General features: G+C 33.3%; 1 long non-coding RNA gene across 1 annotated transcript in view; it reads right to left on the bottom strand.

Moving 5' to 3' along the window:
* LOC144376423 (uncharacterized) overlaps window positions 1-27,699 on the bottom strand; it is a 42,847-nt gene that overhangs the window by 14,013 nt on the left and 1,135 nt on the right. The window lies entirely within an intron of this gene.

The raw sequence follows: 27,699 nt of genomic DNA, 5'->3' as shown, positions 1-27,699 counted from the left end.
ATTTCATTTCTATCCAAATTCTCTTACACCCAGAAAAAGGGGAAATATGGTAAGTTCAATTGTTAGTATTATTTAATTACAAAAACAATTCTTATAATGAAATATTCAAATAATACAGAAAAAAATTACCATCTACCCCCAAGCTCAGGCTCCCTAACTCCTATCCTCAAGAATCATTTGGATAGACTGATTAAAATAGAAATTTTTCATTAATCATTTTTGGCTGATTCTTTCTGACATAGGCTATGAACTGATATATAGATATTCTTGAATGTTTTATATACAAACATACATATTAATGTATATATTACTTAGCCTATATGTGTATTACTTTTAAAAGTATTAAATAAAAAATAAGTCCAGTTCTTCAATGCTTTCTTATTTTAAAATTTATACATTATTTTATTAGTATAGACAATTTTTTCTTATTCTTCTAAATATTTATATAATATTCTAAAGGATGTTATCATAATTTATTTCAAAAGTTTCTCTTGGATTACTTACCATCATGAAGTTATAAATAATATTTCATATTTTGTTAGTATTTTCATCATACTTTTCATGCCTCTGTAAATGGGTAGTATAAATTCTTGCTAAGAAATTTCTGTGTCTAAGCATTTACTTGTTTATAATTTAACTTTTTATATTAGCTAAATATATATTTTTAATAAAGTCCATATATATTAAAATTAATGAAAAATTGACCACAAGATAAATGATAATTTTATAAAAACAACACACAGTCTAAAGAGAAAATACTTTAGGAAAAATAGTTTGATGGCCTATAATGTAATTGAATTTTCAAGGAGTATAACCTAATAACAATAGCAATCACTTGTTTGTAAAATTTTAAATAAAAATAAAACTAGAAATTGAACGACATCAGGATACTAACTTAGTAGTAAAACATTAATGGATGTAATTATTTCTTAAATTTATAACATTATAAAGGCAATCAAAACTACTTGATGCCAAATGAGATAAACTACATGTCATCAGTGGGACAGCAATTTACCATACATTTGAATGATTTACATTGAAAGCCATTACATTTGCAATATTCCCTGAAAATGTGAGCTGTGTAACAAAATGGACATCTATACTTCCTAAGTCCTATTTTTCTTGGTATGGAACAAACATTTGATTCCACAAAACCTACTAGTTTTCCTTTCTTCCTTTACTGATTATTGCAAAGAATTGGGATAGACTTCAGATGTTTAAAAATCCGTCCTCGTCAATTAGTTATTTTTCTGTTTATTTTAAGAAATTAAAGAATAAATCTTTTCAAATGGAACCAGATCTAGAATAAACAACTAGTCACTTTGTCTGAAACTTTTATAACCAGGGTTCACATTTATTAGCTCTTTAATTCATATTAAGCTATTTAACAAATGGGAAACCCTAAAAATAGGAAATTTTGGACCTCATGTATAAACAAGAAGTGCAGCTTGTTGAAATCTTCTGAAAAAATGAAAGAAATATACTTAATGCATAATCTTCTGGAAATTATTTTGAATATTGTATCCTTTTAAAAAGTGTTCTAAAATATATTCCTAGAGACATTCTATCAAATGTCTTTGACAATGTATGTTTCATTTCAAAATACTCTTCCAACCACCAAGTATTAAAGGGAGTGTATGTTGTTTTATATATATTTATTAACACAGGAACTTAATGAAGGAAGAACCTTTTAGATATCTCTCTCTCTCTCTCTCTCTCTCTCTCTCTCTCTCTCTCTCTCTCTCTCTCTCTCTCTCTCTCAGACACACACAGAGAACAAGCTTATAACGTTTATAACAACTACATTTATCCTAAAGATCATGATCAGTTTAGACTATCAGAATCTGCCTGATTCCAAATAAAGTTGCAGCAATAATACATAAACCATCATTCATAAAAAACAACTACCTCTTAAATAACACAACACATAAAACATCTTTTTCCAGAACTTCCATTAACAATGCCTGAATGATTTAGTACCCTTTCTTTTTATTCTGTCACATATCCACAATGCTTTCAAGAATTCACTCATCACTTCACCAAGATTAAATTTAATGTACACACTACATGGATCATTGTATATTATTAGGAGCAATACATTGATCAAAACTTGGGTTTGATTCTCTGCCAGGTTCTATACTGTAAACAGAGAAATATGATCCTTCATTTCTTGGAAAAGTCAAATTATCTGGGGATTAATGACCAATAAAGAAAATGTCAGATAGCAACAACCATAATACAAAACAAATGAATGGAAAGGCAACAGAGAATATATATATATATATATATATATATATATATATATATATATATATATATATATATATAAAGAGAGAGAGATGGAGAGAGAGAGAGAGAGAGAGAAGAGGAATCACTGCTTCATCAAAGAAAATTATCTAGAACCAACTCTTAGAGATGAATGAGATTCAGGCTTGCAGAGGGGAAAAACAGGAAAAAAAAGTAATCCTGTTCAAGTGAAGTACATAGACATGAATTGTCGAATGTTGATGCTCTAGCATAGATTTTACCAATCATTTTGTAAACTGATACAAATATTTTAGGTTTTGAGAGGCTCTCACTAAGTTGCTGGGCTAGCCTTAAAATTGTGATCCTCCTGTCGCATCTCCCTAGTCTCTAGTATTACAGTGTGTATCACCACACCCAATTTATAGGCTCTATTATTTATAAATTACCCAATCTGAAGTATTCTGTTTTGCAACAGAAAATGGAGTAATACCTAATACCAACACAATTTGGCATGTTTCCTAATTTTCTTTCACCTGAAATGCAGAAGTACAGGTTACTATAAATATTGATACTATGTTTGCTCACTATGGAATAGAGAATGTGAACCTACTTTACCAATTTAGAGAAATGGCAATTCTGGAGTAATAGACTCCACAAGGAGGCTACAATTGGAAGATAAAAAGATTTATCCAGAGGGAGAGTCTAATCTTAGCCCCAATAGCCAAAAGGATTGGATGTGAGCAATCTGATCATACATTTCAACTTTGGTAACCAATAATAACCTATGTTATGGTTTAGATATTATGTGTCCCCCAAAGCTCATGTGTGCGATAATACAAGAGTTTAGAAAGGAAATGATTGGGTTATGAGATTTAACCTAATCAGTGCATTAATACTTTTATAGGGTTTAACTGAGTGGTGACTGTAAGCAGGCAGGGTGTGGCTAGAGGAAGTGGGTCCCTGGGGATATGGTTTAGGGATATGTATTTTGTGAGCTGAGGTTAATCTCTCTCTCCTTCCTTGTGCCATGTCCTGAACCAATTTCTTTCACCACAACTTTCTTCCATGATGTCTTGCTTTACCTCAGGCCCTGAGAAATACAGTTGACCATCTATGGATTGAGACCTCTGAAGCCATGTGCCCTCAAATAAACTTTTCCTCCCCCAATTGTTCTTGTCAGGTCTTTTGCTTACAGTGGCAAAAAGATGACTAAAATGCCTGGCTAGTTAATGATAGGGCATAATTTAAGTATTTGAATTATGTGATGCTGAAAAACAAACAAGGAAGAAATTATCCAAAGAATAAGGAACCCTTATTACTTTCCAACTCTGCTCTTTGAGGAGTCTCTTGAAGGTTCTATGAGTATGCTAAATACTATCTAATACTGATATTACCTAGGAACTTTATAACATGGGAAATGAAGAAAGGTGATGGAGATATAGGGAAGAAAAGAAAACACAATATAAATTGCAGACACATTTTTAATAGAAAAAAACTTGCAGACCTTTGTCCTAAAACCTTAATACTCTAGGTGTGGTCTGTACACAATAGCATCTGCAATATAAAACTGTAATAAATGTGAACTCTTGGGTTCCACTTCAAATTCCCTAAGCAGGATCTGCATATAAAAAATCCCCAAAAGACATAATGATAAATAAATAATTGACAGCACTTTCCTAAAATAATTTATTGTTTTTAACAAATATGTAAAACATAGAAGCTTTGGGGATGTGAAGTTTACCAGTTCCTGGCTTATATTTGTAAGGACAGGATCCTACTTGTTTTCCCATGGGTTTTAAGTCTTGGTCTTAATTGAGGGTATGAACCATACTCTACTACCCAAACTTCTGATGTGGAGATTGCATGGGGAGGGCAAAGTGAAGGATAAAATGCTTCCAGCAACAGCATATTCTGAGAGTTCACAAATCACCACCTTTGTGAATCTTGGAAGATGTTCTTTAAATTACCAGCAGGTAACTAATGTACTACAACTAGCATGCAGTTCACTTTCAGAAACTGTCTAATTTAAATACTGTTAAATCACAATAAAAATATTCTTTAAAACTGTTTACAGTTTTATACTTTAATCAGTCTGAAGAGTTTTTATTTTTATATTTTATTCTCTTAATCAGACATAAAGAGAACTTGTATCTCATCAGCATAGGTACATGTTTAAAAGAAAACAGAGAAATGTAGTTTTCTGGCTGAAAGAAATGTAGCCATTTAATAGATATTTATATTTAGTATTTTATTACTAAGCTTAGTTCAGTATAAATGCACATTTTCAATGTCATGAATACAAAATATGAATGATCTGAGAAACAATTTGCATTTATAGAGCAACTTTCAAAGGCTTGGGATAGCAAAACAAAGCATAAATGCTTATGTAACTTTGCAATTAAGAATTCACTTCTAATTAACTCCTACTTAAATGTGCAGTCTCTTTTTTAATCACATTTTTACACCTGTGGTTAAGTGCTCTGACAGAGACTTAGCCTTATCTCTACAGCATGCAAACTGCACAATGATTTTGTAAAGAAGGTGATGTTTACCAAAGGGAAAATGATCACAGACATGTGACACCAATGATAATATTAAAGACACACCTAAATTTGAAAGCATAATTTTCCTGAATTATGTCTTTATCCAGATCAACATAAACACATACACAGGAATGTCCAGATGTGGGGCATGCTCAAGATTCAGGCTCAAATATCCTTCTGCAATAACACCAGGACATTGAGATGAGATCTGAAAACCAAATCTGAAAATGTATGCTCGCCTGTAGTAAATCTTCAGCTACCAGAGCTACAGTTGATACCATGTGTGAGAATCCTAGTTTTTTGGTATAACCAAGGGACCAATAAATAACATGGTGGTAAAAAAAATGATATCCTACTATTATTAAGAGAAAACTCAATTCTGTTGCAATATATGGTTCTGAAAGGCTGTAGCCATGTAAATGGAGCTAAGGAAAGAAAAACAATTCTAGGAAGGTGGTTGTAGCTAAAGAAAAGGGCCTGGTCAGAGCCATCTACATAACTGACTGCAGTAAAGCACAAACCTCCATTTTCAAAAATCTGATTAGAAGAAGATTTATTAAAAATCTATGGTGATCTGGGGGCCCATGAACACAAATACACAAGGCATTACTCCCAAGCCTGGAAAGGCTGCCAACATACAGCAGGATGGGATGGACCCAGAAGCAAACAAATTTCAAAGTATAGCCTCCAAAGTTAAATTGTTAACAGGCAGTTGTGAAAAATCAGAAGTTAGACATTCTTTGATTCTCAATGAAGTATTAATCAAGGCTGGGGTGTAGCTCAGTGGTAGAGAATTTGCCTGGCATATACAAAGCCCTGGGTTTAATTCCTAGTATTACAGAAGGAAAGAAAGAGAGAAAGAAAGAAGTCATAAATAATCTAAAAATAGATTTTTCATTTAAAAAAAAAACATTGAGCCCTTTCAAGAGTAATGTTTTCATCTCTGATGATTAAAATAATAACAATAGAGACAATCATCATAATTAAAATCATAAAAGAGTTTTGGGAAATAAGACAATATTTTCTTCACTCAGGAAAGTCACTTGAAAGAAGGCAGGTGAGAAATTAGTAACTAGAGACCACAATGGGTGCTTTTGAGAGAGCAGAAAACAGGAAGTATTTGATTCTGCTGATCTTTGGGAAAGGCAGAATGGTAAAAGCAAAATTTGAAATAGCATTAGGATTATAACAGTCATAATATTGGTGGAGAAGGGGTGACTATAATGGAGTAGAAACAGTCAAATATGCATATGCACAAAATTCTCTGTATGAACTCTGACTTCATACAAAAGCATTATAGGATGTTAAGACTGTATCCTCCAAAGTTAAATTGTCTCCATTTATTTCTAAATGTGTGACTTTGAACAAATTACTTTACATGTCTAAGTCTCAGTTTCCATATCCCTATCATGGGGAAGTATACAATATGCCTCTCGGATTGGTGGGATGACTTCTTTTGTTTGGGGGGGGCAGTTACCAGGGATCAAACTCAGGGGCATTCAACCACTGAGCCACATCCCCAGCCCTATTTTGTATTTTATTTAGAGACAGGGTCTCACCAAGTTGCTTAACACCTCACTTTTGGTGAGGATGGCTTTGAACTCTTGATCCTCCTTCCTCAGCCTTCCAAGCTTCTGGGATTACAGGCATTCACCACTGCATCTGGTGGATGACATAATTCTTAATGTTGAACACCTAGTCTATTGACACTTGGCCAACATTCAGTAAATGTCAGCCAGGTTTTATTTTTTATTTTTGTATTATTTAAGTAAAGCTAGAGCCATTCCCAGTATATGGTGAGTGAAGGAGCAAAATAAGACACTTAGGAAATGTCTGTTGCTAGTTTCAGGAGGGAAACTTGACAGTGCTGCCATTTGAGATAAAATACAGTACCTGCCACCACCGTGCCTTTCCTCCCTCGCATGTCTCATAATACATATCTAGTCTTTAAAATAATCCTTTGAGGCACATGATAATAATAATATATTTCCTCTGTAGCAAGTAAGGAAACTGAGGCTTAAACATAAAATAATTATATGAATTCAAAAATTCAGGAATTTTTGAGCTTGTAATTAAAATTTAGATGTTCCATCCAACACCTAAATATTGATTAAGAACTCATAAATTTTATAAGAACCAACTCTTGACTACTTTGTTAAAATGTCTTAAGATACAGTTTGGTCCACAATTATCATCAGGAACTGAATCACAGTGGGAACCTGGCTTCCATCTCCAGCAGGGTGGATGGTTTAGGAATCCTAAAATATTCCACCATCTAAACCCTAAAATACTAAACTGAAAAATATTTCTTTAATCATAGTAGGAATTTTGTCACAAATAGAAGAAAATTGATACTGTGGAAGCAAGAATTCTGGACTATAAGTGATCAGTGAAACCAGTTTTCAATAAGGAAATTGTGATGAAATCAGAAGAGAATTTGAGCTGCCATTTTGATGGCCACATGGTCTAGGGGATAGAAAGTAAAACCTAATGCTCACTACACATGGGAAGCCTGGCAGATGATGTCCAGGTAAAACTAAGGCCACCAAAGGGAAATCAGAAAAACAAGTGACCGGAGCCCATCTGCTATGGCTATGACATTAGTGTGTAAGCAATAGAACAAAGAGCCAGAAAGGATAGAAGAACATCAGGAGGAAACTGTGATTTGTTAAAGGCTATTTTGCTAGTTTACTCTACCTGCCAACCACTGGATCTGGAGATCAATGCAGTAATGTTATTTCTTCCATCCAAAGTCCTACTACATGAATACCAGACTACAATTGTATGGAAAGTAAGTTCAACCTTCAATGTAGACTAGTTGGGTAAATTTTACTAATTTCTAACAAAAACAATACCAGAAAGAAGGAACAGTCCATAACATCACCCATCATTTCTCTGATTTCGATCTGGAAATGTTTACTTGCCAGTCAAATAATTTTACTTTAGTACTGATGTTCTTACTTTAAAGAAACTAGGATTATTAACTATACTTATGGATCACACTTGAATTTCAGATTTTCTTAAATACAATGCCATATTTCCACCTCATTTTGTTAATTATGTTACACTTAACTATATGACAATCCATTCATTATACCCTGTTTTAAGGGTGCAAACAGACCAAGTTTGTTGACTGAAGAACATCAAAGAAGAGTCAGGAAGAGAATCTGAAAAAAAATTATGAGGAGTAAACAAGGATCTTTCCAGTAGGGAAAAGGGGATCAGGCAGGATTCATAGAGAATACATAAAGGGAGATGGAAAAAGCAAGAAAAAGTGAGGAAAAACAGTTTATTTTTCTTATAGACAAACATGACAAACACATGTGACTCAGAGAGTTAAAAATAGTTACACGTGACTCACACTAAGAATTTTGAAGACACAAAACATTCACAATAGTACTCTATGGCTTCTCTCTTTCCATTCATTCTCTAACATTCCTTTCATACTTCTAAAGTTAGCTTCCTATGGTAAGGTAGATATTAAAAAAATTTTAAAGGCTAAGAAAAGGTGTTTAGTTGTGATAAGTCAGACAAAAGACAACCTTATTCCCTGAGGAATATTAACTAAGGGGACTTTGGAAAGGTATAAGTCTGTTAAATGAACTGGAATTCAGGTTGGAAGCCAAAGTTGCAACCTAGACCACAAAATAATTCGGAAATCTTTTTCTATACCAGACTACTGGTTCTTGGTAGTAGAGCTTTTGTGTTCAATTCAATTAAACCAGTATTGATATCTTGCCTACCATATAGAGAGAAACACCATTGAACTTTGCTTTGTGTTTTATCAATTTTACAAAAAAATGGTAATCATAAATGTAGATTTTTGTGTGTAATTTTTTAGCCAAAAATTGTGGAGAAAAGTTTCATTACTTCCTTTCATCTGGGGTTGCTCAAATTCTCAGAATGCCAAAATCTACTAGAAATTTTAAAATGAAAAGCTTGAGAGAAAATTAGATTATGCAACTACAGATTTTCCACATGGCTAACAATATAAAATTTTGAAGTCAAAATGTTATATATTTGTCCTCCAGTGCTTTTATAGTCTAGCTATAGAATCTTGCATTTGTCTTTGGTAAAACATGGAGCATTTCCCAAAAGGTTTTCTGAGTGCAATAAGTTAGAATGTTTGTGAAAATTATCTAGTATAATACCTGGTCCAGAAAGCTCTCAGTAAGTATTCCCTTACTTCCATTCTCAATAGTCAAAGGAAAATGAAAGTATAAATTGGAATTTCTAGGCCCGATGGTTGACCTTACAGTTTCACACATCAACAGCTAATGTAGATACTAATTTTTTTCCCTCACAGCCATCAGTTACGGAAAAGTGTAGAGAATTGTCTTGTTTTTTAGGACACAGTCATGCTATTTTATAAATGACTTTGGCTCACCTAGAGGATAAAATTACTTTTAAACAACAAAAAAGAAAGAAAGAAAGAAAGAAAGGAAAAAACCTTAATATAAAACTGCCTCTCCAGGGACTAGGAGGCCAGACTAGAGATGGCATAATGCACAGAAATCATTAAAGCTCCCTATAGGGAACATTCCAAGGCAGCACAGCATATGTTCTTATGTTTTAGTCTGTTCTTTAAAACAAAATGAGACTTGCATTTTGAGAAATATCACTCAAATTTTTAAAGTACCTCTTTGGATTTTTATGTAGGTTTTTGTAATATTAAATGTTCTTTTTCTTTTCTTTGTTTTCACCATGCATGATACAGCATGGATTGCACAGTTAAGCAGACCTGATTCACATCCTGTTTGGCCCATTGCGGTGCTAGCTGCAAGTTACCTCACCTCCCAGAGACTCTATGTGTACACTGACAATAATACTCTATAGCATAGTTGTAAGATTTAAAAGAGAGGAAATATGAAAATTTTGTTGCACAGTGTGTGACAAGGAGCACATGATCAACTAATTTGAGCAGCAATTCACAGCTATTATTACCAGGAATGGGAAATACATATAATAATGCCTGTGCAAATTCGCCCACATTTTGAGCTCCATGCAATAACTTACAAAGTAGTACTGGTAGAAATTTGGGAAATTTGAGGTTTGAGATTAGAGTCCCTAAAAAATTCGGACCTAAAGCTGGATATTTTGCCTAAAATTGTGTGCATACTTAATCCTAAAACTGAAAAGCCCGAGACATTTATATATACATGGAAAATACTGGTCAAGATAGTTTATAACAAGAGCCATGTAGGTATAATCTTTAGTGGGAGTAAATTTGTTTCATAGATTCTTAAAAATGTGTTATTCTAGGGAAACTATAAGCAGCATGATATCTTCTCCAAAAGGCCTGTAGATATTCACGACCATTCAGCCAGCCATCCTCAGTAAGACGATAGACCTGATGCATACGTAAGGTGTGTTTCTTATTCTTCCTACATAAAATTTCCCCCAAAGAAAAAATTTTTAGAATATTATGCTTAAAAGTTTTCTTTTGATAAAAATTGTAGGCAACTTTTGGAGGAAGAAAGGGGAAATATCAAAACAGAAACTCTAGCCTGAGGAGTTGGTGTAAAATCAGATCTGGGTTTCATATTTCGTTTTCTGTTCCTCTGGGTACCCATAGGCAAGTCACCCAACCTCTCTGAGCTTCAGTTCTTTCATTGCCCTGTTACTGTGAGAAGCAAAAATGAGATGCCAAGAATGGAAGGACTATATTATTGTTCCTAACATCACTACTCCTTTAGTAGCTACAACACACCCAGTTGCCATGGTCATAGATTGGCTCCTGTCTTATTCTAAGTTTCCTTCTCATCCTTCTAATTTTAAAATCTTTATTCCCTTATGTTTGCTCTTCTTTGGCTTTGTGCCTTCAGTTCCCTAATTTTTTTTTTAACATGCCCCTGTCTCACTCAATACATAACATCAAAAGGTTTATAACCAGGCTCAGGCCAAGGGCTCTCAGAAGAGACTGTGTTCAGAGGCAGACCTTTGGCTTCAAGCACACTGCTGGCTCTAGCTCTAGTACAATACTCTGGCTGCTTAATAGCAATCATTAACCTAATCCAATCTTAGCAGCCAGAGAAGGGTCATAGCTAATAAATTAAAATAGTTGTTTATATGTTTATGGGGCTAAATGAGGAAATGCTGGCTGCCAGGAATCCAGTCCAAAAGCTTTGGTCTCCAAGTGAAAAAGGTGTGGAGCTGAATGTGTGCCTGGCGAAACTTTTCAACACTAGCAGGTCCAAAGGCATATCTCCCTCTTCCACCTCTGTCTAAATTATTCCAACTCCTTTGACTCTCCACAGCACAGGGAACACAGTTGGGAGTACATTTCTCCTGGGACTTAAATCCTAGACTCAAAGACAAGTGATCAAAAGGAACAGGTGAAAGTACAGAGATTATTTTTTTGCTTAGAAGCAGTTCTCATTCTAGAATTGTGCAGATTGTTGTGAGTACCTGGGCCACAATGACTGTCTCCGTCACACTCAAAAAGCATCAAGGAGGAAGGTTGTGTAAAAAGCTCAATTTAGGGGTTTATTTAGGAAAATATAATAAATTCTTAATAGCAAAAGAAAAGAGAATTAAAGATACAATTACAGAAGAGCAGTCTGTGAGCACTAAAGGTGGTCCTTCTTTATATATGCTTCTATACTTAAGCTCCTCATCCAACAAAAGAGATTTTTCTCAAACATCTTTCAGGAAGTCTAAGAAACCATTCCAATTAAATGGCATCCCAGTAAGCCATCAACCTGTGAGATAATGATCAAGTCACATCACCCTTTTTGACTTCCATTTGTACTTCTTAAAAGGAAGAGTTCTCTTTCAGTCTAAACATCTGTGATAATAATCTTAAAACAGCAATAGAATTAAATTATTTTTATTTTTCAAATTGATGTTTTTATATTTGGTGTGAAAGATGCATTGTGGTAAAGAGAATTGAGTGTTTCTGATTTTGGATGATTTACAAAAACATTTATGGACCAGTGACATACAAACCTTTCCCAAACCAACATAATCAAGTAATGAAACACATTCCCATTAGTGGCTGTGGATATTAAGGCCTGTGGTTTATGCTGGTTAGATATTAAATGCAGAAAGGGATATGTCAGGGATGAAATCCCCCAGATAATTCTGATGTGCTCTTTTCATAACATGTTGAGACTGAATTCACCTACAGAAACATATGGACTGAGAAAGTTCCAAAAGAAAAGATCTTCCAAGGGGTCATACAGAACCTGACTGGCAGAATTAGAGAGGAATCTACTCTAGGATACTATCTCAGTCTGCCTTCTCAAATAATTCATCATATGGCCTCTGTGCAGCAAAAGAATAATATAAGAATAATTACCCAAAGGAGGATGTGAATGAAGATAGGCTTGATTTTTTTTTACCAATTTTTGTTTTAAAAATTGTAAAATCAAGCTTTGTTAACTTTGTGATTAATTTTTTAAATTAAGTTATACCAGAATGAATGAAAAATTTAATATCCTCCCCTATATTTCTCTGTAGTCCTCATCATGGAAGGAATTATGGACTGTGTGATTTGAATATAGCAGCATCACTCTCTGTGTGCAGGCGTTCAGATTTGGTTTTACCATCACTGGATAATGCCATCATATATTTATTGCACTTGGTTTTCATTTTAGGATTTTCTGTTTGTTTGTTTGTTTTGCTTAAAACTATCACAGTTTCCCTTTCTGGTTAATATAGAGATAGAGGTAGATGTGGCATTTCAGTCAGAGAGGTTGAGTGAAATAAGAAACAGAGCATACTAATTAGCTCACCTTCTCTACTGATGGATATTCAGACATTTTCAGTCTTTAAAATATCAATATTATTCTTAAAAATTCTTCATACATCTTTCTTATGGCATTACATATATTTCATTTCTTTCTATAGTCTAGAGTCTCAAAGGTGACATATCTGGGAAAGATAATATGCAGTTTAAATTTTAATTTAAATGTTAAATTTAATTAATTTATTAAAGAAAACCAGACTTCTCTCCCAACCCCCCAAATAAATAGATGCTGACTTATCTCACCAGTATTGCACAGAGGAATCATCTCCCCACAATCCCTGGCAATGGATGTCATTATTTTTATTTTATATTTTTAAAAGTAAAATGTAAGTTTTAAGTTTTATAATGACTTCAGAATAAAATTTCAACTGAATTGTTACCTATCTATGATCTTTGATTAGCCATTTGCAATTAATTCTTTCTGACCTACCAGTGTAGTTATATTAAATAACTTATTCTTTACCTTTGTACTACTTTTTTGAATACTGATACTATTTCTCTTTTGTCTAAATTAGTTACAAAATATTTTAAGAACAGATATTTAAAAATTTAAACCATAAATCTTTGTTTTTATATCCTTGCAATTCAGTCTTGACATTTTTCTATAATTATAGGGAGGATAATCTTCCTAAGTTTTACTATTTAACACCTATAAATATATGGATAAATATATCAATTTGATGGAACATCGTTTCATTGTTTTCTAAATGTATGAGTTTAAGCAAGAGAGATTATTTCATAGAGAACAAAAACGATTAAGAAGGACAAGTGTAATGATGAATGTATATGCCTATGATAAATTCTGTTCACAAAGAAGTCAAGATTCTATCAATCTAATAAAGATACATTAAAAAAGATTCAGGGCCCTGCAATAAAATCATAAAGTTTTCAATTTTACTCCAGGATTTACTGTGTTTTCTATGCTTATCATTTTTATTTTGTCAGAAGTTAATTATGAAAAATTAGATACTTTGTCTTGTCAAATTTGATGACCTTGACAGAAGGATAATATTTATTATTATATTATTCAATGAAGGGGAGATTTTTCATAGAGAGAACTCAATGAGATTTTGGGTATTTATCATTATAACAGAGTAATCCTAAAAGTGTCATTATCACAGAAGGCACTTAGGATGATAGATTAAAAAAAAAGAATGATACCTCAATGATGGGTCAGGACATCAATCAATAGAAAATTTGATGCTTTATATCAGTAACCATCACAGAAAAAATAACAAAAATGTCAAAACACATCTCTATTGAGAAAGTAAGTTGGAAAATTCTATATTTATATATTTTCCATACAACACATCTAAAAGAATTTGGTATCACGTGTAAGATTTTAATGCACTAATTATAATGGCATATATTAGTGCCATTAATATTGAATTAGTATTTACCATGTGCCTAGCACATATATGAGGTTTTACAACCATTCCCCAAATAAGGGCACTGAAAATAATTCTGACTCAGATCATTTTAAATGGAGGACAGGCCTAGTAGAATTGATGGACTTTACACTCAGACATTACTTAAGGCTCATAGGAAGTTGGCATGTACATCTTTGGTCTTCCTAATGATAAAAAGCTGAAATACATGATTTACTGTGCTCCAGAAATTTATGGTAAGATCCCTTGCATTTAAAGACAAGAGTGGTCTCCTATAGACTTTCTCAGTGGTTTTAGTGTTGCATAATTTGAGTCATGAAATAGAAATGAAAAAGTGAAAAAATAATAAAAGAGAAAACAAGCTGGAAGAAAAGAGCCATTGAATTATCCTGAAACTGTACTTGCTTTTACTTTAGCATTAATACAAGAGTGTACCAAAAAATGGAAACTAGTCTGAAATGTTCAGCACTTAATGGTGAAACCTATTAAAAAATTCAGGCAATAGTTTCAAGAATTTCCTGGCCATTGGTCAACAGACTGTATTCCTTGTTAGGAAGAATAGGCAAGGTGAAAATTATTTTCTTGAAATCCTGGAAGAAAAATTGGAAAAATTAATTGAGATTTACAGAATATATACCAATAAAGGGTTAAAGGACTGTATTGTATGCATGATTCTGTATAAAATGTAATATATTAGTTATAAATTCATGCTTCCCTCTACTCTGGTCCTTCATAGAAAATGACAGTATTGTGTATTTCTTAAATTTATCCCACATTCACAATCTATAAGAGGCTGATAAGTTGCAGGTTTTGAGTATCATGGAGACAGAAGACAATCTCCATCACAGGCTGTTTCAAAAAAAAAACTATATATATATATATATATATTGTCCAAAAAGACAATGCCATTAGACATAGAATTATTATACTGTTTTCTGCAAGAGATAGTTGGGGTTCTTTCTATAATTCTAAGGTATATTTGGATTTATCACAGCTCCATAGCCTATGTTGAGACTCAATACTAGTTCTTTCTTTTCCATTTCATATAGGCTTTTATCTTAGCTTGAAGAAGAATTATCACATGATTTGGGTGACATGTTTCTTGTACAGTTGTAACTTACATAAATAACACATATAACTGTCTATGCAAAATTTTCTCTATTTGTGACAAGCTTAATGACAAGAATTATTAAGCTATTGTGATGCCCAGTCTTCTACACATGGAAATATTTATGTTTGATGGGATATTATACAAACACCATTACAAATAAAACTTCCTTTTGAATTCTTACTCTGAAGTACTTTTAGCTTATAGACAAGTTTCAAATGTCATGCATATAGTTTTCTTTTGGGGGGGGATACCAGGGGTTGAACTCAGGGCCATTCAACCACTGAGGCACGTCCCCAGCCCTATTTTTATATTTTATTTAGATAGGGTTTCACTGAGTTGCTTAGCGCCTCGCCATTGCTGAGGCTGGCTTTGAACTCATCCTCCTGTCTCAGCCCCCTGGAGCTGCTGGGATTATAGGTGTGTGCCACCAAGTCTAGCATGCATACAGTTTTTATATAGCTTTAATTCAACTTCCTTTAAAGCTATCATCTAAAATAACCACAGTACAATTATCAAAAACAGGAAAGTAATAGTAATGCTATAATATTAATGGAACTACAGGTCTTTTTCAAATATCACTGAGTTTTTACTGAGTTTTTTTTTTCCTGCTGAAGGTCAATCTAGAATTCTACCTATTTTTTGGCTGTTATATCTCATATGTTCCCCCTATCCAGCATTCTTGGCTCTATTTCATGACCTTGACATTTTTTAATAGTATTAGTTATTTTATTTAATTAAGACTGGTTTGTTTTTCCTATGATTAAAGTTGTACATGTTGGCAAAAGTACCAAAGAAGAGATGTCCCCTTCTCCTTGCAGCATATCAGGAAGCACAATTTGAAATGTCTTATTTATAGTAATGTTAACCTTTGACACTTGTATTAAGCTCTTGTATGCCACACATCTCTATTGCAAAGGATTTACTACATATCATAATTATATTATAAATACTATTATTACTGGAATTTTGTTATTCAAATTGTTTCAGCTTTGGCAATTAAGAGTTTCTTATAAAATGTCCCACATTTGGTCCTTTTTCAACATTTCCTTGTTTCCTGAAAGATAATCAGGCTCTTCATGCAGATATGTGTGTTCAAGTGTGTGTGCGTGCGTGTGTCTGTTTGTATCCCCCCATTCCTGAAATCTACCATCTTCCCAAGGAGGTCTGGTATCTGTTATTGGACTTTAGAAACCATAATATCAATATAGGTGCTCAGGACTGGGATTGTAGCTCAGTGGTAGAGCGCTTGCCTGGCATTTGTGAGGCAACTGGATTCAATTCTCAGCACCACATATAAATAAGTAACATAAAGGTCAATTGACAACTAAAAGAAAAAAACTTTAAAAAAATACTAGGTGCCCTTCTTATTTCTGCCTTTCTATAGCTTCTAGTCTCTCCCCACAAAAAGTTAGAAAATAGGTTTATATAATCTAATTCATGCATATATACACAGGTACATTTAATTCTCTATGTGGGTACAGATGTATACATTTATATATATGTAATACTATATATAGTATTACATATATATATCAACCATCCACCCACTCATCCATCCCATGAGTCGACACTCCTACTTCCTATTCCAATTCAGCAGAGTTCTGTTAAGACTTCCAGTTTTCTTTACATATATATATATTTTTTTTCTCTACCAATGAGAGACTTGGTTGCATTATCTGCAAAAATTTCCTTTAATTAAATCCTTTTATATACAATGTATCTTTAGAATTGATAACCCATACCTTTGCAAAGAAAAAAATGTAGTAACTAAATGTACTACTGGAGTAGTTGTTTTATTTTTATTTTTTTAAAGTCTTACAGAATAGAGCCAAAATACTGTTTTCCAGTGCTTTGTAGGTTAATTCATTTCTCCCCAACTCTCTTCACTGTGGCCATGTGTGGTCCAAGACCTAAAGTTAAGCCTGCTGTTATGTACTACTCTGACATCTGGTAGAATCTGGAGGGACTCAAGTCGTCTAACCACAGCTTTCCTTCTTTGCTCTATTTCCACAGACAAGGCCTCTCAAAAATCTCCTTATTCAGTTTCTGTTTGTCCCTGTGCCATGGGTTTCACTTCCCTCTCAGGCCTCAGAATTAAAAGAACAAACCAAACATCTCTCCCAGGGAAACCAAGGACCCTCTAATGGTTTGGTTAATGGGTAGGTTAATTTCAGTTTTTGCTTCTCTCTCTCTCTCTCTCTCTCTCTCTCTCTCTCTCTCTCTCTCTCTCTCTATCTCTCTCTCTTGTAGCTATTAACTTTTGAAGACACAACTTTATTCCTGCATATTTTGGGGTTCATTCCTTGTAGTTCATGCTCTTACCTGCCCAGCTTTTTGGTATTTTCAGTTTACTGTGAGCTTAGTTTTTCATGTAAAAATTTAGATCAACATCCTGGCCATTCTCTAGGTTCCCTTTTTTGTCATTCCCTGTCTTTACTGGTCTGCCTTTGCTTATCTAAGAGCCTAGAGGAGCAGCAGGAGTCAGGTCAGTAGGGTAAAAGATTGCGCACTAGGGTTTGGTGGTTTTGTGTCTTTTCATTAATAATTTTTAGAAATTTCTACATTCTCTATCTTCCTGTTGTTTTGAAGGGGTGATTTTGTGTAAATTCATACTTCTTTTCCTATATATTTTGTATTATTATTATCACCATCATCATCAGAGAGTGAGTTTGTTGGCTACCAGTGCCTTCATTCCCAGTTATGCTTTGTGTAATTTCTAAAGTAATAGGATTCTTTAAATTAAAATTGCCTATGCCAACAATTTAAAGTCCCCATCTCTACCTGTCATTTATGTAGGAGAGAATTTCTGCCAGTAAAGATTTTGCAGAGAAGTTGAATCAGAAACTGCTTACTACAAATATGCCAAAGGGATGGGGGATATATTAATATCACAAATGGTTAATCTTACCAGTTCTTTCTGTGAAACATAAAAATTAATCCTTTCTGATACCATTTTAGAAAGAGGAAATATATAAACAAGTACTGAATAAAAAGAGTGTTTGTCTACTTGTGTTTCTATTGTTTCTACTTGTGTGCTTATGAATATTGTTTCATAAAGCACACAGTAATGAACACTAGAAGTAAGGATCCATTGTAACCAAAGATGACTTGTTAACCCAAGTGAGTTTATAGTAGAATTGCTTCAGGGCAGGAATTGTTCACTTTCTGAAATTAAGGGATCTGGTGATTTTGTCAGCCAGCTTCTCCCATTTTGTATACATTATTCTACCTCCTTGCAGTAGTGATAGTGAATTGCTATATTTCTTAAGTTCAAATTTGTGGGTAGAAGGGATGATGAGGTCTCACTTTTCTTTGATTTTTGCCTTAGGAGTTTACTCTAATTTCAACTTGCCATGCACTAAATACAGTTAACAATTCAAAAATTTTTAGATGTGAGTTCCTTAATCCATCAACCTGATGAGAAACTTAAGTCAGTTTTTATTTCCTGCTGAAAGTAAGAGGCAAAAAAAAGATGTATGCGTTGCACACTTTTGTGTATCTAGCATCGTGCAATGGGTGGAATATTTTAAAAATTCACAAATGTTATATAGTTGCCCTAAAATTCTGCTAATGAGAGATCCAACCACACATGCCTCTACGGGGGCCCAGACCACAGTAGGCCTGGTCCACCCCTTTCCCTGCAGGGCAGACACTCGCCAGAGCCTAGCCTCTGGTGCAGGACTGCCCTTTCTGACCAGTGGATTACCACAGGAGGTCAAGCCCAGTGGCCCAGATCCACCCACTTCAACTTATTCAGATCCCAGATCCAGCATGCAATAGCATCCATTGAGGGACACCAGCAGGGTCTGGAAACCCAACATCAAGGTGAGGTGCAGACAATCTGCATGAGTACAAAAATTAAAAGAATTTACAATTAGAAAGTCTGCACTACAGAACATTCTTAGCCAAGTATTCCAAGAAGAGGAAATGAAAAATAATTATAAAAATCAGCAGAGTGAGGGATTACACTAAATGAAAATCTAACCAGAAGAGAAACAAAATCATGTTAAATACCAAAAATAAACAAAAATGGCTGGAAATACAAACCATGCCTCAATAATAACCCTGAATATTAATAGCCTAAACTCACCAATCAAAAGACATAGACTAGAATATTGGATAAAAAAAAAAAAAGACCCAACAATACGCTGCCTCCAAGAGACTCGTCTCATAGAAAAAAGACATTTACAGACTGAAGGTGAAGGGTTGGGAAAAATCATACACTCACATGGTCTGCGGAAGCAAGCAGGGGTTTCCATTGTCATATCAAATAAAGTAGACTTAAAACTAAAGTCAATCAAAAAGGATAAAGAAGGACACTACATACTGCTCAAGGGAACCATTCACCAGCAAGACTTAATAATTATAAATAAATATGCCCCAAACAATGGAGCAGCTATGTTCATCAAACAAACTCTTCTCAAGTTCAAGAGTCAAATAGATCACAACACAGTAATTTTGGGTGATTTTTGACACACCTCTTTCATCACTAGATAGATTTTCCAAAGAAAAGCTGAACAAAGAAACTATAGAATTCAATAATACAATCACTAACTTAGACTTAACTGATATATATATATATATATATATATATATATATATATAATATTCCATCCTTCAACACGAGAGAGTCTACTTTATTCTCAGCAGCACATAGATCCTTTTCTAAACTAAATCCTTCTTACTATGCCACAAAGCAACTATTAGCAAATATTAAGAAAATAGAGATACTACCCTATATTCTATCAGATCATAATGGAATGAAATTATAAATCAATGATAAAATAAGAAATAAAATCCACTCCAACACCTGGAGACTAAATAATATGCTACTGAATGAATAGTGGGTTACAGAAAACATCATGGAGGAAATTAAAAAATTTTTAGAGGTGAATGAGAACACAGATGCAACATATTGAAATCTCTGGGACACTCTAAAAGCAGTTCTAATAGGAAAGTTCATTGCATGGAGTTCATTCCTTAAAAGAAGAAAATATCAACAAGTAAATGAATTAACACTACATTTCAAAGACCTAGAAAAAGAAGAACAAATTAACACCAAAAGCAGCAGAAGACAGGAAATAATTAAAATCAGAGCTGAAATCAATTAAATTGAAACAAAAGAAACAACTTAAAAAATGACAGAAGAAAAAGTTGATTCTTTGAAAAAATAAATAAAATTCACAGGCCCTTACTCATGCTGATGAAGAGAAGGAGACAGAAAATTCAAATCACTAACATATGTGATGAAAAAGAAAATATCACAACAGACACTACAGAAATACAGAAGATAATAGAAATTATTTTGAAAACTTGTACTACAATAAAATAGAAAATATCAAAGCCATTGACAAATTTCTAAAGTCATATAATTTGCCCATGTTGAATCAGGGTGATATACACAATTTAAACAGATCAATTTCAAGTGAAGAAATAGAAGAAGCCATCAAAAGAAAAGCCCAAGATGGGACAGATACACAGCCCACTTCTACAAGACCTTTAAAGAAGAAATAATACCAACACTCTCCAATTTATTTCAGGAAATATAAAAAAAGGCAGCACTACCAAACTCATTCTATGAGGCCAATGTCACTCTGATTCCAAAACCAGGCAAAGACACATAAAAAGAGAGAGAGAGAGAGAGAGAGAGAACTTTAGACAAATATCTCTAATGAACATAGATGCAAACGTTCTCAATAAAATTCTGGAAAATCAAATACAAAAACAAATCAAAAAGATTATGCACCATGATCAAGTAGGATTCATCCCAGGGATGCAAGGTTGGTTCAACATACAAACATCAATAAATGTAATTCGTCACATCAATAGACTTAAAGTTAAGAATCATATGATCATCTCAATAGACAGAGAAAAAGCATTTGACAAAATACAGCACCCCTTTATGTTCAAAACACTAGAAAAAGTAGGAATAACAGGCACATATCTCAACATCATAAAGGTTATCTACACTAAGACCCAGGCCAACATCATTCTAAATGGAGAAAAATTGAAGGCATTCCGTCGAAAAACTGGAACAAGACAGGGATGCCCTTTTTCACCATTTCTATTTAACATAGTTCTTGAAACACTGGCCAGAGAAATTAGACAAAAAAAATTTGAAGGGATACACATAGAAAAAGAAGAACTCAAATTGGAACTATTGGCTGATGACATGATTCTATACTGAAAGACCCTAAAAGTTTCAGCAGAAAATTTCTAGAAATAGTAAATTAATTAATCAAAGTAGCAGGATATAAAATCAGCACCCATAGATCAAAGACATTTCTGTATGTCAATGACAAACCCTCAGAAAAGGAAATGAGGAAAACTACCCCATTCACAATAACCTAAAAAAAATAAGATACTTGGGAATCAACTTAATGAAAGAGGTGAAATTTCTATACAATGAAAACTAACAGAACCCTAAAGAAAGAAATCAAAGAAGACCTTAGAAGATGAAAAGATCTACCTTGCTCTTGGATCAGCAGAATTAATATTATCAAAATGACCATACTTTCAAAAGCACTATACAGATTTAATAAAATTCTGATCAAAATGCCAATGGCATTCCTCATAGAAATAAAAAAGAACAATCATTAAACTCATCTGGAAAATTAAGAGACCTAGAATAGCTAAAGCAATCCTTAGCAGGAAGAGTGAAGTAGGTGGCATCACTATACCAGACCTTAAACTATACTACCAAGCAATAGTAACAAAAACAGCATGGTATTGGCACCAAAACAGACTGGTAGACCAACGGTACAGAATAGAGGACACAGAGACTAACCAACAAATCTACAATTATCTTATATTAGACAAAGTTACCAAGAACATGAATTGGAGAAAAGATAGCCTCTTCAACAAATGGTGCTGGGTAAACTGGAAATCCATATGCAACAAAATGAAATTAAATCCCTATCTCTCACCATGCACAAAATTCAACTCAAAATGGATCAAGGACTTAGGAATAAAACCAGAGACCCTGTGTATAACAGGAAAAAAATGGTAGGCCCTAATCTCCATCATGTGGGATTAGGCCCCAACTTCCTTAATAAGACTCCTTTGGCACAAGAATTAAAATCAAGAATCAATGACTAGGATGGACTCAAACTAAAAAGTTTTTCCTCAGCAAAATAAACAATCTGTGAGGTGAATAGAGAGCCTACATCTTGGGAGCAAATCTTTACCTCTCACACATCAGATATAGCACTAATCTCCAGGGTATATAAAGAACTCAAAAAGATAAACACCAAAAAAACAAATAACCCAATCAATAAATGGGTCAAGGGCCTGAAGAGACTTCTCAGAAGATGATGTATAATCAATCAACAAATACATGAAAAAAATGTTCATCTTTGCTAGCAATTAGAGAAATGCAATTGAAAACCACTCTAAGATTTCATCTCACTCCAGTCAGAATGGCAAGCTTTTATGCATACAAACAACAAGTGTTGGTGAGGATATGGGAAAAATGGTACAGTTATATATTGCTGGTGGAACTACAAATTGGTGCAATCAATATGGAAAGCAGTATGGAGATTTCTTGGAAAATTGGGAATGGAACCATTTGACCCAGCTATCCCTCTCCTGGGTCTATGCCCAAAGGACTTAAAAACAGCATAGTACAGGGACACAGCCACATCAACGTTTATAGCAGCACAATTCACAATAGCTAAACTGTGGAACCAACCTAAATGCCCTTCAATAGATGAGTGGATTAAAAAAATATGGCATATATACACAATGGAATATTACTCAGCAACAAAAGAGAATAAAATCATGGCATTTGCAGGTAAATGGAAGGTGTTGGGGGAAATAATGCTAAGTGAAGTTAGCCAATCCCCAAAAGCCAAATGCCCAATGTTTTCTGATATAAGGAGGCTGATTCATAGTGGGATAGGAAGCAATAACATGGGAGGAATAGACGAACTCTAAATAGGGCAGAAATATTGGAAGGGGACATGGGGTTATTAACGATGTTGGAATATGGTGGTCATTATTACGCAAAGTACAGGTATGAAGACACTAATTGGTGTGAATATACTATGTATACAACCAGCCATATGAAAAATTGTGTCTATATGAGTAATAAGAATTATAGTGCATTCCACTGTCATATATAAATAAAAAAATTATAAAATGCTGATGGAAGAAATAAAGATCTATGTAAACTTAGAAACACAGAATGTTTACGGATTGGAAGATTCAACATACTAATGATGTCATTCTTCACAAAATTGCTATACAGTTTTAACACAATCTCTATTGAAGTCCCACAAATAGCTTTTATAGTGATAGACAAGATCACTCTAAAATGTATATGCAATAGCAGAAGAACTAGAATAGCTAAAAAATTATAAAAGAATAAACTAGAGAAATAATTCTATCTAATTTCAAGATATTACAGACAATTATATATAAATGAACTCAAACAAAAATTTAAAACTTGTTTAAATGTAAATTTTATTACTACAATTTTTTAGATAAGAACATAGGAGAAAATCTTCAAAATCTAAGGCCAGATAGAAATTTCAAGGGCTGGATAATGAAAAACAATTCATGAAAAGAAAAAGAAACACAAATTCTATTCATCAAACTTAAAACTATTTCTCTATAAAAGATTATATTAGAGGGATATAAAAAGAAACAAACAGATTGGGAGAATATATTTCCAAACCAATTATCAACCAGAGGATTATTATTTAGAATACAAACAGAACTTTCAAATTTTAGGTTAAAAAATCAATCCAATTAGGAAATCATCTTATAATACACAAAAAAAATTCACCAAAGATTATAAGTAAATGGAAAATAAGCTTATGAAACAATGTTCAACAATTTAGAAATTCAATTAAAACTACAATGAACTATTATTACACACCTATAAGAATGGCTGAAATAAAACACTGTGACAACATCAACTTCTGGCAAAAATGTAGAGAAACAATTCTCTCATACATGCAGGTGATAATGCAAAGAGTCAACTGGGAAAACATTTTTCCAGTTTCCTAAAAACTAAACACTCATCTATTATGTGACCTGAAATTGTCATCTATTACATTCATAAAAAAACCTGTACAAAAATGTTTATAACTGTTTTATTTGTAGTAGTCCCAACCTGAAAACAACTTAGATGGCCTTCAACAGGTGCATAGTTAAACTGGTGCATACACATAGTGGAATGCTTCTGAGAAATAAAGAGCAACAACCCATACATACACACAACAGTCTGGATTAAACTCCAGAGGATTATACTGAGTGGAAATATTGAAACTCAAAAGTTAAGTGTATATGTCATTTACACAACATTCTTAAAGTGACAAATTATAGAAAATGGAAACAGATTAGTTGGTGGGGGAATTCAAGAAACAGGGTGAAAGGGATCAGCATGTAGCTAAGGAGGTATGAGGGATCTTTGTGGTAATAGAAATGTTCTGTATCTTGATTCATGCCAAATATCCTGGCTGTGGGTATTGTACCATGGGTTTTTCCATGTTTTCATTGGTAAAACCAGATTAAAGAATCAATGACTATACTATTTTTCAAATTCAGGTGAATCTATAGTTATTACAAAATAAAGTTAACTTTAAAAAGTACTATGAAAAAAATAGGTAAAGTTAAGAATTAAAATATTCAAATCAGAATTATACATGAACTAGAAACATGATAGCAGTTTAATTGCTATTAGTAATAAAACTGCTATAAATCCAAAAGTCAATAAACACTATTTTTTATTAATTTTGAAACATTTTAATATGATAGGAACTTTCACCTGTACACACTATTGGTAAAAAGGAAAAACCATGACAGTTTTTTTGAAAAGCAATATGGTAATGTTAGCTAGGCATGTAGCACATACCTATAATTCCAGCTTCTCAGAAGACCAAGGCAGAAGAATCACAAGTTTCAAGACTAGTCTCAGCAACTTGGAAAGACACTAAGCAACTTAGTGAGAACATGTCTCAAAATAAAAAATAAAAAGGACGGGGATGTGGCTTAGTGTAACACCTGGGTTTAATCTCCATTACCACACACACACACAAAAAAGTAATGAAATATGATCTTTCTTTCATTGATTCAATACCTTGATACAAAATTAAGAACATTTTATTTAGTCTATTCTAAGATTATATGCTAGAAAACAATATTTACATACATGCACATAAATGTATATTCATATTATATATAATAATTCTTTCTGACACCTCAGTGAAAATGGCCAAGCACAAATAACACCTTTTCAGCCTTTCAAAATGCTAATAGAAGAGGGGTGCTTAAAATTTAATGTCATTAGAAAACAAAAACCATGAGTTCCAAAGTCAAATGATTACACTGCTAGATAATACTATAAAAGCTATGTAGATAAGAGAAAGACATTTAAATGCAAGTAATGGATCCCCTAACAGACTCCTCTTATCACCCCATTCCTCCTCTACACCTATTTTATACAGGGACAGAAGAGATTTTTTTTTAAGATGTTTATATTACTTTCCTTCCAGAGTATTCTTTCGGTAAAGTGTGCTTAAGCAAGAATATGTGTAAAGATAAGTGATAAATTTTAAAAAAGTTTAGGAAGGAGATAACACAAGGTAAACAGCATGCAGAAAACATATTAATTTAAGGCAAAGAATATGAAGGTATTTTCTAAATGATTTTAATAAAAAAAATATATATTCTGAAACCTATAAAATACCATTCATCCATAAAGTTGTAAAGTAATAGACAAAGAGATGTATTGCATGTCCTATATGTGATACTGGTTTAAGTTTTATTATAAGTATTAAATATCTAAAAAAAAAGAAATATCCACATTCACAGAAAAGTGACCCTCCCTCTGGATACACATTATCATTGCATAAACACAGAAAGTCCTTTTCTAACTCACCTCAATTTAAATTGAGATGACCACATTTGTGACTTGGTACTGATAGGCTTTCCATTTTTGACTTTTCAAACCTTCTTTAAGAGAAATCAATAGCTGGCACTTAGCACATTTTTTAAAATTTCTTTTTAATTTTTATCGGTGCATTGTAATTATACATATCATTGAGATTCCTTATTACATATTCATACATGCAATCTAATTTGGTCAGTTTCATTCTCTAGTACCTACCATTTCTCTTCCCTTCTCCCTTTCCCTGGTTCCCTTACTCTACTCTCCTCCTCTCCCTTCTATTTTCATAAGATTCCCCTTCCACTTCCCACTTATATTTTTTTCTTTCTTTTTATCTATAGCTTCCACATTTGAGAGAAAACATATAATACTCAACTTGCTGAGTTAGGCGTATTTCACTTATCATAATATCCTCAAGTTCCATCATTTCCTTCATGTTATATAATTTCATTCTCCTTTATGACTGATTAAAACTCAATTTTGTGTATATACCACATTTTCTTTATCCATTCATCCACTGATGGACACTTAGGCTGGATTCAGGATTTGGCCATTGTGAACTGCACTCAATGAGCACATTTTGAAGACTAGATAGCTATGTTTGTAGATTTAGTCTAAGTCACGGAATCTGTTTCTCCCCTTCTCTCCAGCACTCCCCACATATATGCATAAGTAGAAAAATAGATGAGATGTTAAAAAATTCAACAATTTTCACAGGATAAGAAAAAATTTAAATATTCTTTTTAATCTGTAATTCGTTCACTCTCTCATGTGAACATTAGTCATGATACTGTTTTTTTGAATTAATATTTTTCACTGCTAGAGAAGACTATCATCTCTAGCTTGCTTTCAATTCTGGAGATGAGTCCAAAATCAATAACAATTATTTTGATGACTTGATAATAAAATCATTATAGTTATCTTTATTTGCTTCTCATTATTGTAAATAAAAAAACACTACCCTTGAAAGTAATTGCACAAGAACTGAGCTACTAATATATAGAGGAATTTTGGCTTTTTAGATTAAGTAATAACATATTATTATAAGGGGGATTATTTTTAAAGTTTGCTCCAAGAGTCTATGATTTAGACACATTTTTTCATCTAAACTTAGTTTCATTTGTTAAAATTCTGAATCACGTTTATCAGTTCCAAAAAAAGTAAGAAATTAAGATGAAAACTAATTATTTTTCCAACTATAATCTGTTGAGCAGGCATCTGAGTCCAAGTAATAAGTTCAAACAATTTGGAAGCAGCTTTTATGTAATTTCATGCTCTATGAAGAATCCATTTGGAAACCATGTGTGACATTTGTTATAAGCAGTGCATTTATGTGTCCATCCCTCTGTTTATCCATTTTTCTTCAAATGCTAACATATTTGTAGGAGGAGCAAGGGCATGCCAACACTCTGTAACCTATAGGGTGTGGTTTTACCAGGAAGCCATCATACATACTTCCCAAACACCATTCTGCATGAGAATAAAAACAATGCCCTTGAAGTGCCTGTTATGGATTAGATGTGCTTCTTCATGACAGAGACTTCATATAAAGAGCTGAGTCTCTCCATACTCATTTTAAAGGATATTCACAGAAGAGGAAATATGCTAAAGGCTAGGAGTGTGTCTCAGACTTTGACCAAGCTAACATGCTGTTTTAATTGATCTTTAACCAGAACATAGTATTTACAGATAAAAAGTTTACAAACTAATCATGAAACTTACTTCTCTTTTATGCAAGACTGAAGGAAAATGAAACTGCTAAACCC

The sequence above is a fragment of the Ictidomys tridecemlineatus genome, chromosome 3 (assembly GCF_052094955.1).
Source record: "Ictidomys tridecemlineatus isolate mIctTri1 chromosome 3, mIctTri1.hap1, whole genome shotgun sequence".
Lineage (NCBI taxonomy): Eukaryota > Metazoa > Chordata > Mammalia > Rodentia > Sciuridae > Ictidomys > Ictidomys tridecemlineatus.
Note: the sequence above shows the minus strand (reverse complement) of the source record. Positions and strands in the feature narration are given on the sequence as shown.